This window comes from Salvelinus fontinalis, chromosome 11 (assembly GCF_029448725.1).
Source record: "Salvelinus fontinalis isolate EN_2023a chromosome 11, ASM2944872v1, whole genome shotgun sequence".
Lineage (NCBI taxonomy): Eukaryota > Metazoa > Chordata > Actinopteri > Salmoniformes > Salmonidae > Salvelinus > Salvelinus fontinalis.
This window is the reverse complement of record NC_074675.1, coordinates 20,157,789-20,176,032: the sequence shown is the minus strand read 5'-3', so window position 1 is coordinate 20,176,032 and position 18,244 is coordinate 20,157,789. Positions and strand designations below refer to the sequence as shown.

The following is an 18,244-nucleotide window of genomic DNA, read 5'->3' as shown; positions in this document are numbered from 1 at the left end:
TATTATGACTTACTATCTCGTTATTAGGATTTATTATGCCTTCAGACTTTTTTCACATTTTGTTGTGTTACATTCTGAATTTAAAATACGTTTTTTTTTGTCAATGGCTTACACGCAATACCCCATAATGTCATAGTAGAATTATGTTTTTTTTTATGTTTACAAATTAATACAAAATTTAAAGCTGAAATGTCTTGAGTCAATAAATATTCAACCCCTTTGTTATGGCAAGCCTAAATAAGTTTAGGAGTAAAAATGTGCTTAACAAGTCACATAATACTCACTCACTGTGCAATAATAATGTTTAACATGATTTTTGAATGACTACCTCATCTCTGCACCCCACACATACAATTATCTGCAATGTCCCTCAGTCGAGCAGTGAATTTCAAACACAGATTCAACAACAAAGACCAGGGAGGTTTTCCAATGCCTTGCAAAGAAGGGTTGGTATATTCTTATATTGGTAAGAATATAAAAAGCAGACATAAAATATCCCTTTAAACATGGTTTAAACATGGTTTAAACATGGTATTAATTACACTTTGGATGGTCTATCAATACACCCAGTCACTACAAAGATACAGGTGTCCTTCCTATCTCTGTTGCTGGAGAGGGAGGAAACCGCTCAGGGATTTCACCATGAGGCCAATTTGAATTGGTGTGACAGGAGAATACTGAGGATGGATCAACAACATTGTAGTTACTCCACAATACTAACCTAATTGACAGAGTGAAAATAAGGAAGCCTGTACAGAATAAAAAATATTCCAAAACATGCATCCTGTTTGCAACAAGGCACTGAAGTAAAACTGCAAAAAATGTGGCAAAGCAATTAACTGTTTGTCTTTGTCCTGAATAAAAAGTGTTATGTTTGGGGCAAATCCAATACAACACATTACTGAGTACCACTCTCCATATTTTCAAGCATAGTGGTGGCTGCATCATGGTATGGGTATGCTTGTAATCATTAAGGACTGGGGAGTTTTTCAGAATAAAAAATTAACCGAATGGAGCTAAGCACAGGCAAAATCCTGGAGGAAACCCTGGTTCAGTCTGCTTTCCACCAGACATTGGGAGATGAATTCACCTTTCAGCAGGACAATAACCTAAAACACAAGGCCAAATCTACACTGGAGTTGGTTACCAAGAAGGCAGTAAATGTTCCTGAAAAGCCCAAATACATTTTTGACATAAATCTACTTGAAAATCTATAGCAAGACCTGAAAGTGGTTGTACAGCAATGATCAACAACCAATTTGACAGAGCTTGAAGCATTTTGAAAAGGATAATGGGAAAATGTTGCACAATCCAGGTGTGGAACGCTCTGAGAGACTTACCCATAAACACTCACAGCTGTAATCGCTGCCAAAGGTGCTTTTATAACGTATTGCCCCAGGAGTGTGAATACTTTTTTTTTTTTAAATAAAAAATTGCATTCTAAAACCAAATGCGTGTGTAAAAACGTTTTCCCTGAACTATGGGCCTGTGGGAACCCTGTTAAATAACAGATTAAATAACGGTAATCACAGTAGTCTATAGACTGTAAAGTCACCAGAGTGTTTCATAGCCATAGGCTAATTATGAGGAAAAGTGTCTTGTAGCCCGAGGCTAATTATGGGGAAAAGTGCCTTCTTGTCCTGCACAATAATTTAAAGCAAAGCAGTTACAAATAATACTTTACAATACTTTTATCATACCACAAATTAGCTACCGCTCATCTAGAATTCCTAGAAACATGTTGAACCCTCATATAACAGAATACAATAGCTAAATCATATCTGTTGACATGGAATTATATAGCCTAATCACAAGTCCAGGCATGAAATCACCTGACACTGCATGCCTGGAGGAAACAAAATATATACAACAGCACATGCTTTATTTCAGTTGAAGCAGGTAGATTAAACAGGTGCATTGTGCCTAGGCCTAGCCTACTCGTTTATTGGGTGCCTTTTTGGGAAGGTATTTTTTGGAAAATAGGCTAGGCCTACATGCCTGGAAATTATTATGAAATTGATATGATGGCCTACATTGACAGAACGTGTGTTTGAGACCTAGACCTATGCCTCTCATTTGCATTTACTTGAAACTGCCTCGGTAAAATGACAAAATATGCTGAAAATATGCTAGGCTAGCCTATATGAACACAAGTCTCAGGTCTATTCTAGTAGGTATACATTGGAAGTGAAGGACTCCATTTAACACTTGAATAGACCGAACGAATTCCGATTGCGTTATTGAAAAGCAATGTTTTCCATGTTTTATTATGGAACAACTTCAGTGTGGTAACGTGTGTAATAAAAACGAGTGTAATAAAGAAATTAACAGGAGTATCCAAAACGTGTGTGCCTCGAGTTTTTGTATTTATTTTTAGCTTACATTATATTAAATAGTGTTGCATGCATGCATTCTATAAAAACGGATGCGTGTGCATGGCTGTTTGTTTGCAGTAGGCTAATGCTCCACACTATCGACACCTCATATCTTTTGTAAACATGTAATTGTAGTAGGACTATGCTGGGTCCAGTGGTTTTCAAATCTGAGATAGTGCCGCGACAGGCAGGCAGCTGCGAACATCAGTTCACCTTAGCTGAACTTCGCAAATCTATTTCAGCAATGGCAGAAGGAACACAGTGAGTTTGTCAGGTCTACTGAGAGTCCGGCCCCGCCGCCGATGTGGCGAGCGAGGAAATGTTGGTAGCCTATTCTCAATTAATACTTTTAAACGAGTTGGCGAACTCATCACATTTTCTTTTGCTATCGATGCTTCTCTGCAGAAGGTTATATAGGCCTACTTTGCTACAATGTATCTACTCAGAGCGCGGGTCACTACACAGCCTAGTCTTCTTTTTTCACACTCGCATCGTTGTTGCCGCGGTGCAGCGAGGACACACTACTTACGGGGGGAGTGGAATTGGACGTGAGGGAGAGACAGACCAACACTTGGTGATGGTCGCTCAAGACTTGAACTTGAACTTAAAATTGGCGTCCATGTCAAATCGACGTTCATCTTCTTTTTTCCATAAGAAATATGCATTTTCTGTGATTCAATGACAAACTACGAGGAGATATGAGGAAAATACAGATGTTTTGAAGATAAGCAACTAAACGTAAGTTAATGTGCTCCATAAAAACAAACCGCATTTATTGTAGGGAATGGCCGTTTCAAATTGTGTGCTGTCTGCCGGTGGATAGCATGTATTTTCAGTGCGGTGGATGACACGATTCAGAGACAGAGATGTTCGACAATCTCGTCTCGTCCGTAGGCAAGAGGGAATTAAGTTTTCGCGGGTAATAATTTTAACCGCAAACTAAATAGCCCCTAACAATGTTATGTTGTTCCTTACAATGACATCAAACAAAACAAACCAAATCAATGTATAATGCATTTCTATTTTGATGAAAGGAAGATGAAAGGGAGAGACAGTTGCAGTTAAAGAAAGAGGTCAGTTTTATTTCAAGGTTTATACAATATCTTTTCTCTTTGTTGTTCTTAACAGAGAGTTGAAATGCAATGATTATAGCCGTACCATCTCCTCTAATTCACCATGAAGACGACAAATCCGTTTAAAATGTGCATTTGTGGCATTTGAACAAATATGCATTTAATAAAATAAAATGTTATTTCGCCAATTTGAGCTGTTCACTCGGTAAATTGTCAGACTGAGATATGATTTGATTGTGTGGTTTTCCTATCTGTTTCCATGAGGTTTTCCCTCAAATATGTTTTAAAATGGAATATAGCCTGAATAGCCTGCTAAATATATGCAACTATTCAGTCATTGAGTCTTATAATGATTCACATGGTAAGGGACAAAAAGAGATCAATAGAAAGTTGGGAGACAATTGCCTTTGAGGAGTTGAAATTAGTTGGTGTTTTGCTATGATGTTGTAAATAATCTCAACAATGCATCCTGTGTGTCCGTGGAAGAAAATAGCCTACTCTAGCCTAAAATGATTTAGCTGTAAATCATCCTCAGAATATTTTCACTATTTTCCTTTTTTGATGGTGATCATTTGTAATTTTCAGATGCAAAGATACAAGGGTATTTCTATAAAAGTGCTAAAATGTGCTGTGATGTCTGTTTCTGTGCTAGCTGCTCCAACCTTGGACATTGAAGAAGTGGACATTTCAGATCAACAGGGAGTCAAAGATTTGAAGAATGCATGTTATAGACATTGTTATAACAGGTAGGTTTAACATGTTTTTATTATGTAACTATTCAGGGACACGAAAACAGTTTAAATCGTAATGAGAAATCTGCCAAAATATTTTTCTGATTTAAGTCACATTTGACTTTTTTAAATGACTGTACTGTGATTGCTGGGTGAAACATATTGTAATATGATTCAGTTTATAATGCATTAGATTTTAGTGCTGCATTACAAATGAAAAACTTTGAGTGAAACTTGTATTTCTTATTTATAATGATTACCAAGTAATGGTTATTAGTTCTACATTTGTAAATAAAATAGGCAGTGGGAAAACCTGTTCATGTGAAAAAGATCACATACTCTGACTATACCCCCTGACCATCCTTCATCTATCTGAAAAGGCTTATGTTTAGAGACAATGATCCAACATATTTCCTGTAAACGTGGCAGAAAATGTTGATTACTTCTTCATTTGAGCCTTGTCAGTCACAGCACATATTTCCTGTGTTAAGTGCACAGGTGTGCACAAGTGCTGGGGTCAGTACATAGAGTAGGCCCTCAATTTTTATTGTATATAATAATAATGTATATACAGTACCAGTCATGGCATTCTCTCAACCAGCTTCATGAGGGAGTCACCTGGTATGCATTCCAATTAACAGGTGTTCCTTGAAAAAAAGTGCATTTGTGGAATTTCTTTCCTTTTCAATGTGTTTGTGCCAATCAGTTGTGTTGTGACAAGGTAGGGGTGGTATACAGAAGATAGCCCTATTTGGTAAAAGACCAAGTCCATATTATGGCAAGAATAGCTCAAATAAGCAAAGAGAAATGACAGTCCATCATTACTTTAAGACTTTGAAAGTTTTTTTAAGTGCAGTCGCAAAAACAATCAAGTGCTATGATGAAACTGGCTCTCATGAGGACCGCCGCAGGAAAGGAAGACCCAGAGTTAATTCATTAGAGTTACCAGCCTCAGAAATTGCAGGCCAAATAAATGCTTCACAGAGTTCAAGTAACAGACACATCTCAACATCAACTGTTCAGAGAAGACTGCGTGAATCAGGCATTCATTGTCGAATTGCTGCAAAGAAACCACTACTAAAGGACAGCAATAAGAAGAAGAGACTCGCTTCGGCCAAGAAACACGAGCAATGGACATTAGACCGTGGAAATCTGTCCTTTGGCCTGATGAGTCCAAATTTGAGATTTTTGTTTCCAACCGCTGTGTCTTTGTGAGATGCAGAGTTTGTGAATGGATGATCTCTGCATGTGTGGTTCCCACCGTGAATCATGGAGGAGGAGGTGTGATGGTGTGGGGGTGCTTTGCTGGTGACACTGTCTGTGATTTATTTAGAATTCAAGGCACACTTAACCAGCATGGCTACCACAGCATTCGGCAGCGATACGCAATCCCATCTAGTTTACGCTTAGTGGGAATATCATTTGTTTTTCAACAGGACAATGACCCAACACACCTCCAGGCTGTGTAAAGGCTATTTGACCAAGAAGATGACCTGGCCTGTATATTCACCCGACCTCAACCCAATTGAGATGGTTTGGGATGAGTTGGACTACAGAGTGAAGGAAAAGCAGCCAACAAGTGCTCAGCATATGTGGGAATTCCTTCAAAACTGTTGGAAAAGCATTTCAGGTGAAGCTGGTTGAGAGAATGCCAAGAGTGTGCAAAGCTATCATCAAGGCAAAGGGTGGCTACTTTGAAGAATCTAAAATATATTTTGATTTGTTTAACATTTTTTGGGTTACTACATGATTCCATATGTGTTATTTCATAGTTTTGATGTCTTCACTATTATTCTACAATGTAGAAAGTAGTAAAGAATAAAGAAAAACCCTTGAATGAGTAGGTGTGTCCAAACTTTGGACTGGTACTATATATATATATATCATATCATATATACACTGCTCAAAAAAATAAAGGGAACACTTAAACAACACAATGTAACTCCAAGTCAATCACACTTCTGTGAAATCAAACTGTCCACTTAGGAAGCAACACTGATTGACAATAAATTTCACATGCTGTTGTGCAAATGGAATAGACAAAAGGTGGAAATTATAGGCAATTAGCAAGACACCCCCAAAAAAGGAGTGATTCTGCAGGTGGTGACCACAGACCACTTCTCAGTTCCTATGCTTCCTGGCTGATGTTTTGGTCACTTTTGAATGCTGGCGGTGCTCTCACTCTAGTGGTAGCATGAGACGGAGTCTACAACCCACACAAGTGGCTTTAGGTAGTGCAGTTCATCCAGGATGGCACATCAATGCGAGCTGTGGCAAAAAGGTTTGCTGTGTCTGTACCAGTCCTAATACATATGTATATATATTAATGTTCAAAAGTTTGGGGTCACTTAGAAATATGTTTGTTTTCCATGAAGACATACATGAAATGGGTTGCAAAACGAAAAGGAAATATAGTCAAGACGTTGACAAGGTTATAAATAATGATTTTTAATTGAAATAATAATTTTGTCCTTCAAACTTTGCTTTCGTCAAAGAATCTTCCATTTGCAGCAATTACAGCCTTGCAGACCTTTGGCATTCTAGTTGTCAATTTGTTGAGGTAATCTGAAGAGATTTCACCCCATGCTTACTGAAGCACCTCCCACAAGTTGGACATTTATTATGTACCATACGGTCAAGCTGCTCCTACAACAGCTCAATAGGGTTGAGATCTGGTGACTGTGCTGGCCACTCCATTTTAGACAGAATACCAGCTGACTGCTTCTTCCCTAAATAGTTCTTGCATAGTTTGGAGCTGTGCTTTGGGTCATTGTCCTGTTGTAGGAAATTGGCTCCAATTAAGCGCCGTCCACATGGCGTTGCAAAATGGAATGATAGCCGTCCTTCTTCAAGATTCCTTTTACCCTGTACAAATCTCCCACTTTACCACAACCAAAGCACCACCAGACCATCACATTGCCTCCACTATGCTTGACAGATGGCGTCAAGCACTCCTCCAGCATCTTTTCCTTTTTTCTTGCTCTCACGAATGTTCTTCTTTATGATCCGAACACCTGAAACTTAGATTCGTCTGTCCATAACACTTTTTTCCAATCTTCATCTGTCCAGTGTCTGTGTTATTTTGCCCATCTTAATCTTTTCTTATTATTGGCCAGTCTGATATATGGCTTTTTCTTTGCAACTCTGCTTAGAAGGCCAGCATCCCAGAGTCGCCTCTTCACTGTTGATGTTGAGACTAGTGTTTTGTGGGTACTATTTAATGAAGCTGCCAATCGAGGACTTGTGAGGCATCTGTTTCTCAAACTAGACACTCTAATCTACTTGTCCTCTTGCTCAGTAGTGCACCGGGGCCACCCACTCCTCTTTCTATTCTGGTTAGAGCCAGTTTGCACTGTTCTGTGAATGGAGTAGCACACAGGGTTGTACGAGATCTTTCAGTTTCTTGGCAATTTCTCGCATGGAATAGCCTTCATTTCTCAGAACAAGAATAGACTGATGACTTTCAGAAGAAAGTGCTTAGTTTCTGAACATTTTGAGCCTGTAATCAAACCCACAAATGCTGATGTTCCAGAAACTCAACTAGTCTAAAGAAGGGCAGTTTGATTTCTTCTTTAATCAGGACAACAGTTTTCAGCTGTGCTAACATAATACTTGGATTAGCTAATACAACGTGCCATTTTGGAACTCAGGAGTGATGGTTGCTGATAATGGGCTTCTGTACACCTATGTAGATATTCCATAAAAAAATCTGCCGTTTCCAGCTACAATGGTCATTTACAACTAGGGTTGCAAAGGGTAGGAAACTTTCCGGTAAATTTCTGGAAATTTTCCATGGGATGTTAAGCCCGGGAATTTGGGGAGTTGTGCTTAAATTCATCAAAAAAGTTATCCTATAAAAGTGATTTTTTTTTCATCATGCACAGTGCATTTTTCCATCACATGTACAGCTGATTTTCAAGATCTTGCACTAGTGAGATGCTATTGAGCCCACACTACTACACTGTCTGAGCCAAGGACTGCATGCTTTCTGGTAAGTTTTGATTACAGTACTGGGTGGTGTGAATATATTTTACATGACATACATTATTTTTCGTTAACTAGTAAATAGTAGCCTACAGCAAAGTGTGTTTAAATAATTTCTAACTTGTTAACAATTTCTGTTAGTTAATTTTTGCTACCATGTGGGTTTTAGCTTGCTTGAGCCTGCTAACTGAGGGGTGTTAGTTCACCTGTTTCCATACATGTTTAATTTAAAAACATTTCTCTTACAAATAGGTTGTTTAATCTAACTGCTTAACTATTTATCTGTACATCAAATCAAATCAAATGTATTTATATAGCCCTTCTTACATCAGCTGATATCTCAAAGTCTTGTACAGAAACCCAGCCTAAAACCCCAAACAGCAAGCAATGCAGGTGTAGAAGCATGGTGGCTAGGAAAAACTCCCTAGAAAGGCCAAAACTGAGGAAGAAACCTAGAGAGGAACCAGGCTATGAGGGGTGGCCAGTCCTCTTCTGGCTGTGCCGGGTGGAGATTATAACAGAACATGGCCAAAATGTTCAAATGTTCATAAATGACCAGCATGGTCAAATAATAATAATCACAGTAGGTGTCGAGGGTGCAGCAAGTCAGCACCTCAGGAGTAAATGTCAGTTGGCTTTTCATAGCTGATCATTAAGAGTATCTCTACCGCTCCTGCTGTCTCTAGAGAGTTGAAAACAGCAGGTCTGGGACAGGTATCACGTCCGATGAACAGGTCAGGGTTCCATAGCCGCAGGCAGAACAGTTGAAACTGGAGCAGCAGCACGGCCAGGTGGACTGGGGACAGCAAGGAGTCATCAGCCAGGTAGTCCTGAGGCATGGTCCTAGGGCTCAGGTTCTCCGAGAGTGAGAAAGAAAGAGAGAATTAGAGAGATCATCCTTAAATTCACACAGGACACCGGATAAGACAGGAGAAGTACTCCAGATATAACAAACTGACCCTAGCCCCCCGACACATAAACTACTGCAGCATAAATACTGGAGGCTGAGACAGGAGGAGTCAGGAGACACTGTGGCCCCATCCGATGATACCCCCAGACAGGGCCAAACAGGAAGGATATAACCCCACCCACTTTGCCAAAGCACAGCCCCCACACCACTAGAGGGATAGCTTCAACCACCAACTTACCATCCTGAGACAAGGCCGAGTATAGCCCACAAAGATCTCCGCCACGGCACAACCCAAGGGGAGGGCGCCAACCCAGACAGGAAAATCACGTCAGTGACTCAACCCACTCAAGTGACGCACCCCTGCTAGGGACAGCATGAATTGTATTTTTTATTTTTTTTTACAATTTAAAAATAATCTTTACAGTAAAATGCCACGGGAACTATCTAATGTGTGGAGACATTTCACTGCAGTTAATGTAGAAGGAAAAGCTGTGTAGATTTGCAGATAGTGTGCCAAATCATATGTGAATAATGCAAAAAAGATGCAGACTCATCTGGCCAAGTGTATAAAGTTCCCTCAGTGCTCACAACAAGCAACCTCTGACAAAAGTCGACTTCTATTCGAGGTGAAAATGATGAATCAGACACCTTATCGATAGCAACAGCTCATTGTCCTCCTGGAATCAGAAGTGTTTTTGACTCAATGGAGGAACATTGTTAGAGAATTGCAGATGAATGTCTTGCTCGAGCTGTGTATGCAACTGGTTCACCTCTGATGCTCACAGGCAATGTGTATTGGAAAATATTTCTTAATGTTCTTTGCCCAGCATACACCCCTCCAATCAGACATGCTTTATCTACTCATTTGCTGGATGCAGAGTAAAACAGAGTTTAAGTGAAGGTCAAGTAAATCATAGAGAAACCAGACTGTATTGCAGTCATCAATCTGGGAAATCAATCTGTCGACTTCATTTCCATTTGTTTAATAGTTGTCTCTCACTGCTCTCCTGCTTCTGAAAGATAACATTCAATTTGCTCCTCCTGACGTTCGGTTTGGGAAGCTTTTTTTTATTTTACACAATCGAAGTTAAAAGTGTCAGGGCCTGGACCGGGCCGGGTTGTAGGTTTTCTTTCTGCACATCTGGCTGTTTTAGTGCTGCGTCTGCAACTGGAAGCTTCTTCTGTTGCCTGGCCTGGCCTGGTGCTCTGGTACTCTGGTGCTGATCCCAGCCTGTCAATTGCACTGCAGCGATGTTTCCCAAAATTCTGGGAGCCGCAGCAACAGATGACAGAACCTTGGCATTTGTCTTTGGCCACATTCTGTCCTCCTCGCTGCTCTCTGGAAAGAGAAGCAGACATGGGCCAAGTATGTAACGGATCAACATGACACTGTGGCTCCCGATGGCTCATAGAGATAGATATCTTTAATGTGCTATATTAATAACCAGTATATTGCATGTTTATAAAACACACTTGTGGCTATAAAAAGGAAAATCATTGTGCTTTCGGGAAAACGAGGCAACGAGGCAAACACAGGTGGCTGGAGACAATGGACAAGGGCTTGTTTCTCAGATCCTAAGCAGTAAAGAAAGAGAGAAAGCCTGTGGACTTGTGCTTGGCATGACCTTGGCAATGGACTGATTTACCCTCAGTTTACTCTAGAACAGCATAGCAAGAAAATGTCTTGATTGGAATGAACAGGAGATCAGTCACACAAGGGTATCTCTCTCTCACTTTTCCAGTCCTAACCATTATCCACCGTAAGACTGTTGTTTTCACCCCCAGAAATTGATTGAAACCTAAACTAAAGCACAGAGCCCTGATATTCTTCTCTATGAATAATTGACTAGATATGATGATGATGATGCATTGGATGGTGTCCCTGTAAGGGCATTTCAGGTCAGGGAAAGGGGGAAGGCTGTGCTGTTCTGAGCTTTTCTGTTCTGCATCATAAACATTTCTTAATTTGAAAGAAGAATAGATGTTTCAAAGAGGGATGATGCTGCAGCTTTGGCTCAGCCAGGTTTCTGCAGAATGTGTAGTAGTTTGTTTCGACTTGTGACAGTAGTTTTAAATGCTACAAAGCCTTCCGTAGCAGTGTGAAGCTAAAGTACGAATAATCGTCTCAGACGCTGTAAAATCTAGCTAGTGTAGTCTATGGAGATTATATTTCACTGTTCACCTGGTAATACGATTTCCCTGTGACACGACTTGTGTGTGTAGTTAGCTGCAGTGTGTGTGTTGGTGTGTGTGTGCATGCTTGTGTGTGTGCATGTGTAGCACATGGGGATGTGTGAAACGTACTCCTCAGCCTGAAGTGTCCCCACTTGTGCCAGCAAATAGCGAACTTTTTGCATGGTGAGACTGGTTTCACACTTCAAGAGGGCAGTCACGTGTGCTAGCAAGGCAGAGGTCCAGAGTTTGCGCCAGGGTCGAATCGGTAGGAAGTGGTTTCTCGCAAAGCAAGCACCGTGACGTCCTTTACACATGCTTCTACACTACAATATGTACGCAACACATTTTTTTTCTGTCTATAATGTTTTTGCAGAGAAAACTGGCCGCACCACCGTTGTTATTGTTTTAGTTGCTGAGCTGAGGTTGCCTGGCTTCCCAAAGTCCTTGCTATGGCCAAACGCTACACCACGCACTTTAGTTTCTTCTCCGCAATGAGTCTGGAGCGATTTCTGGAACGCAAACACATTGTAACTGTTCTGATTGTGCCGACAGAGAGGGCTGCCTCGCTTCTAGTCCTTAGGAAACTTTGCAGTATTTCGTTTTTTTTATGTATTATTTCTTACATTGTTAGCCCAGAAAGTGTTATATGTTATTACATACAACCGGGAATAACTATTGGATATCAGAGTGATGTCAACTTACCAGCAGTACGACCAGGAATACGACTTTCCCGAAGCAGATTCATTGTCCAAACCACCCAGAGGATTTGAACTGATTCCAGAAGCTGACCCAAAACAACGCAGCCGGAGAAGAGGCAGACGGAGCGGTCTTTTGGTCAGATTTCGGAGGTGCGCACATCACCCACCGCTTCCGAGTATATTACTCGCTAATGTCCAGTCTCTAGATAATAAGATAGATGAAATTAGGGAAAGGGTTGCTTTCCAGAGAGACATCAGGGATTGTAAAATACTCTGTTTCACGGAAACATGGCTCTCTCGGGATATGCTGTCTAAATCGGTACAGCCACCTGGATTCTTTGTGTGTTGCGCCGACAGGAATAAACATCTCTCCGGGAAGTAGAAGAACAGGGGTGTACGTTTCATGATTAACGTCTCATGGTATAATTGTAACAACATACAGGAACTCACATCCTTTTGTTCACCTGACCTAGAATTCCTCACAATCAAATGCCGACCGTATTATCTCCCAAGGGAATTCTCCTCGGTTATTGTTACATCCGTGTATATCCCCCCTCAAGCCAATACCACGACGGCCTTCAAGGAACTTCACTGGACTTTATGCAAACTGGAAACCATATATCCTGAGGATGCATTTATTGTAGCTGGGGATTTTAATAAAGCAAATTTGAGAACAAGGCTACCTAAATTCTACCAGCATATTGACTGTAGCACTCGCGCTGGAAAAACACTGGATCACTGCTACTCTGTCTTCCGCGATGCATACAAGGCCCTCCCCCGCCCTCCTTTCAGGCAACTCTATTTCCATGACTCCATTTCCTTCTCCCTTCCTATAGGCAGAAACTCAAACAGGATTTACCCGTGCTAAGGGCTATTCAACGCTGGTCTGACGAATCAGAATCCACTCTTCAAGATTGTTTTGATCACGTAGACTGGGACATGTTCTGGGTAGCCTCAGAGAATAATATCGATATATATGCTGCTTCGGTGAATGAGTTTATAAGGAAGTGTATTGGAAATGTTGTACCTTCTGTGACTATTAAATCCCACCCTAACCAGAAACAGTGGATAGATGGCGGCATTCACGCAAAACTGAAAGTATGAGCCACTGCATTTAACCATCGAAAGGTGACTGGGAATATGGCAGAATACAAACAGTGTAGTTATTCCCTCCGCAAGGCAATCAAACAAGCAATATGTCAGTATAGAGACAAAGTGGAGTCTAAATTCAACGGCTCAGACACGAGACATATGTGGTAGGGTCTACAGACAATCACGGACTACAAAAGAAAAAACAGCCATGTCACGGACACCAATGTCTTGCTTCCAGACAAACTAAATCAAAATGTATCATATCAAAATGTATTTCTAAAGCCCTTCTTACATCAGCTGATGAAAGTGCTATACAGAAACCCAGCCTAAAACCCCAAACAGCAAGCAATGCAGGCGTAGAAGCACGGTGGCTAGGAAAAACTCCCTAGAAAGGCCAGAACCTAGGAAGAAACCTAGAGAGGAACCAGGCTATTGAGGGGTGGCCAGGCCTCTTCTGGCTGTACCGGGTGGAGATTATAACAGAACATGGCCAAGATGTTCAAATCTCCGCCACGGCACAAGATGGCCAACAGGGTCAAATAATAATAATCACAGTGGTTGTCGAGGGTGCAACAGGTCAGCACCTCAGGAGTAAATGTCAGTTAGCTTTTCGTAGCCGTTCACATTCAGAGTATCTCTACCGCTCCTGCTGTCTCTAGAGAGTTGAAAACAGCATGTTTGGGACAGGTAGCACGTCCGGTGAACAGGTCAGGGTCCCATAGACGCAGGCAGAACAGTTGAAACTTGAGCAGCAGCACGGCCAGGTGGACTGGGGACAGCAAGGAGTCATCAGCCAGGTAGTCCTGAGGCATGGTCCTAGGGCTCAGGTTCTCCGAGAGAGAGAGAGAGAGAGCGAGAGAGTGCAAGAGAGAGAGAGAGAGAGGGAGAGAGCATACTTAAATTCACACAGGACACCGGATAAGACAGGAGAAATGCTCCAGATATAACAGACTGACCCTAGTCCCCCGACACAAACTACTGGAGGCTGAGACAGGAGGGGTCGGGAGACACTGTGGCCCCATCCGACGATACACCCGGACAGGGCCAAACAGGCAGGATATAACCCCACCCACTTTGCCAAAGCACAGCCCCCACACCACTAGAGGGATATCTTCAACCACCAACTTACCACCCTAAGACAATGTCGAGTATAGCCCACAAAGATCTCCGCCACGGCACAACCCAAGGGGTGTGCCAACCCAGCCCTAAACACCTTCTTTGCCCGCTTTGAGGATAATACAGTGCCACCGACGCGTCCCGCTACCAAGGACTGTGGTATTCCTTCTCCGTGGCCGATGTGAGTAAGACATTGAAATGGTCCACCCGCACAGATAGTGTGCTGAAAAAGGTGCAACAGCGCCTCTTCAACCTCAGGAGGCTGAAGAAATTTGGCGTGTCACCTAAAACCCTCACAAACTTTTACAGATGCACAATTGAGAGCATCCTGTTAGCCTGTATCACCGCCTGGTACGGCAACTGCACCGCCCACAACCGCTAGGGTCTCCAGAGGGTTGTGCGTTCTGCGCAACGCATCGCCGGGAGCAAACTACCTACCCCCCAGGACACCTACAGCACCCAATGTCCCAAGAAGGCCAAAAAGATCATCAAGGACAACAACCACCCGAGCCACTGCCTGTTCACCCCACAACCATCCAGAAGGCGAGGTCAGTGTAGGTGCATCAAAGCTGTGACTGAGAGACTGAAAAACAGCTTCTATCTCAAGGCCATCAGTCTGTTAAATAGCCATCACTGACACAGAGAGGCTGCTGCCTACATACAGACTTTAAATCATTGGCCACTTTAATAAATGGATCGCTAGTCACTTTAATAATGCCACTTTAATCACTTGTCTCATATTGATATACTGTTATTTATACCATTTATTGCATTTTGCCTATGCCGTTCTGTCATTTCTCATCCATATATTTATATGTATATATTTTTTATTCCATTCCTTTACTTAGATTTGTGTGTATTAGGTAGTTGTTGTGGAATTGTTAGATTACATGTTAGATTTTGCTGCACTGTCGGAACTAGAAGTACAAGCATTTCGTTACACTCACAATAACATCTGCTAACCATGTGTATGTGACCAATAACAATTAATTTGATTTCATTTTGGATTTGATTGGTCCCAGAAACCGATGGGTTGGGCCAGAGCCAGAACACCTGTGGGTAAAGCAGCACCCCTCATTTTGACGTCACCACAAACGACTTCAATGATGGCAGTCTCAGACTGAAGTATGTTGCAAACATAGGGCAGCGTGCAATTCTCTTTTATTGCACGTGCAGTGCAGTAACTTTGTTGTTGTAATATTGCAAACGAATTCCAGCTTTGACCTAATTTCTCAGCCGTTCGGTGAAGAGTTCAGGCAGCAGAGAGAGAGAGAGCGAGAGATCCTTGGCATGTTAGTTTTCTTCCAGGGGGGGGGGGGGGTGAAACACAGAAGGCCTGCCTCTGTCAACCAGTGTGACTGAGCTCTCTGCTCTCGCTCTGCTCTGTTCAGCTTTGGGTCGTATTTATAGTGAACACCTTAGCGAAAGGTTTTGCAACGGAAAACGAAAACATGTGTTTCTTTTTGGACACATATAGGTATAGTCCCTCCCTGTTTGAGTCTGTTTTCTTCCGTTTGGTGTCTAATGAATATGACCCTGCTCTCTGCCTCTCTCTGCTCTGCTCTCTCTCTGCTCTGGGTGTTTCCTCCTCCCAGCATATAACAGGAAGCTCATGTTCAAGTTCATGTGAGGACAGGGAAAGGGCTTTTCTTTCCACTGTGAATCATTTGGGAGAGAAAGGTTTTGCTGTCTTGCACTGTATCAACCCTCTGCAATCTGGCATGTTTTTCTGTTCTCCACTATACTGCTTTATTTTCTATTTTGGCTGAGTTTGCAAAGTTTTACTCCCAATATTCTTGCCAAGAAAACTTACTTTTTTATAGGATAGGATATAGTGAGTGAGAGCAGAGTTGAGTTCCTGAATCAAAAGCAGAGTTCATGGATCCTGTAAGCAAATTAAACACATCTCTGTGGGGAGCACCGCATGTTCTTCCGGTTTGGTTCTCAATTCCAGAGAGAACTCTGACCAATAGTTACATACTGGAAAAAATAACACACTCTCTGTATGACTTTATGCATGTTTATGATATCTAGACCATGTGGTCAATCTTTAGAGAATGTCTTTGTGTATATAAGAAGAACTGTAAATAAGGAATGTGACATGGATGAAAATCTGACATGTTAAAACACTATAGTACATGAAGGAGTGCATATAATACTCTGTGACATTTTTTGTATTCTCTCACAATAGAGGTGGCTGAGCTTTGGAAAGAGTGATGATGAGTGATACAGTGCTAGGAGTTTGTATAGTCAATTGTGGTATGGTTTAGATGTTTACAATGTTGATATTTTCCCTGCGTTGTATTTCTCAGCACAACAGAGGCCTTTTATGGAGACAGACCAGACCACAAGGAAGACATACCCACTCCAGTGCAATGCAGGTATACCAATATACAACCATGTATGCATTGAAGGTGGCAAGACTGTACACTCCCCGGTACTGAAGCAACTTTGGCCAGACTGTTCACTCCCCCTGTACTGAAGCAACTTTATAGCTTCAGCTTCAGTGTTTAAAAAAAAAAAACTCTACGGAGTGTACAAAACATTAGGAACAACTCCCTAATATTGAGTTGCACCCCACTTTGCCCTTAGAACAGCCTCAATTCGTCAGGGCATGGACTCTACAAGGTGTCGAAAGCGTTCCACAGGGAAGCTGGCCCATGTTGACTCCAATACTTCCCACAGTTGTGCGAAGTTGGCTGGATGTTCTTTGGGTGGTGGACCATTCTTGATACACACAAGAAACTGTTGAGCGTGAAAAACCCAGCAGCGTTGCAGTTCTTGACACACTGAAACCAGTGCGCCTGGCACCTACTGCCATACCCTGTTCAAAGGCACTTAAATATTGTATCTTGCCCATTCACCCTCTGAATGGCACAGATAGACAATCCATGTCTCAATTGTCACAAGAATTAAAAATACTTCTTTAAACTGTCTCCTCCCCTTTATCTACACTGATAGAAGTGGATTTAACATCAATGAGGGATCAAAGCTTTCATCTTGATCCACCTGGTCAGTCTATGTCATGGAAAGGGAAGGTGTTCCTAATGTTTTGTACACTCAGTGTATACTATAATTGACATGTAGAGCTATTTAAATTGTTACCTTTAATCAAGCTGATTTTTTTGTTAGTACTACTGTACACTCTGAACTGCCTACAGCATTTATTAGAACTGCGACCAAACAGGCCCCTCTGGTTTTAGAATGCCCTAAGTGCGTGAGAGTTAGGAGGGGATTTGAGCACGGTGGATTTAATAGAGACAGAAACTCAAGGCAGAACTGAGATGATGATGGTTGGTCGTAATATATTTTCTTTGTAGATGATTATTACAGCCTGACAATGTTCAATTCAAAACATTCATCAAAAAGTTATGTCTTACCCATGAAATTGAAGTTGGTTTTCCGGGGAGTGGTTTTTGTCTTTCTCTGAATGTATCATTGGCATTTTGGGAACTTGGGAACCAAAGCTTTAGAGATTCCAGTTATGAGCTGCACACTGGAATAACATTAAATGGGGTTTCGATTGGGGCTAGTTGGATGACATCAAGGACAAGTCAGTGTCCTTTAAAAATGAAAGTGAGCATGCTCCTGTGAAGGACAGTCAGTTATGGCATATTTTAGGAGAAGGACATTTTTCAGGCAAAGGGGGCCAGGTATACTGAGGGAATACGGCTGGTTAATATAACTTTTTTTCAGACTTTTGAGTCCTCTTGAGTCCCCATAATTTATCTATTTATCTTGCTATTTATTTATCTCGCTCTCTTTCTCCCTATTCTTTCTGTCTGAGAATCAGTTCTTTTCGCCGTCGCACCATCTTTTTTCTCCTCCTCCCTTTCTCTCTCTCTCTCAATTTAATTCACAGGGGCTTTATTGGCATGGGAAACATGCTTACATTGCCAAAGCAAGTACAATAAACAATAAACAAAACTGAGAAGTAACAAAAAACAACATCAACAAAAAAATGAACAGTAAACTTTGCACTCATTAAGGTTTCAAAAGGATAAAGAAGTTTAAAATGTTATTTTATCAGCTTTGTACAGTGTTTTTAACAATGTGTAAATAGTTGTAGCACGAATAATAGGGAAAGATA

The 18,244-nt window shown here is 41.5% G+C and overlaps 1 long non-coding RNA gene across 1 annotated transcript in view; it reads left to right on the top strand.

Annotated features, from left to right (window-relative positions):
- Positions 1 to 2,616: 2,616 nt before the first annotated feature.
- The window catches only part of LOC129865257 (uncharacterized), a 47,466-nt gene continuing 31,838 nt past the window's right edge, over positions 2,617 to 18,244 (top strand). The window contains exons 1-2 of the long non-coding RNA XR_008761338.1: positions 2,617 to 3,113; positions 4,101 to 4,194. This is a non-coding gene — a long non-coding RNA (uncharacterized LOC129865257). The remainder of the gene's footprint in view (positions 3,114 to 4,100; positions 4,195 to 18,244) is intronic.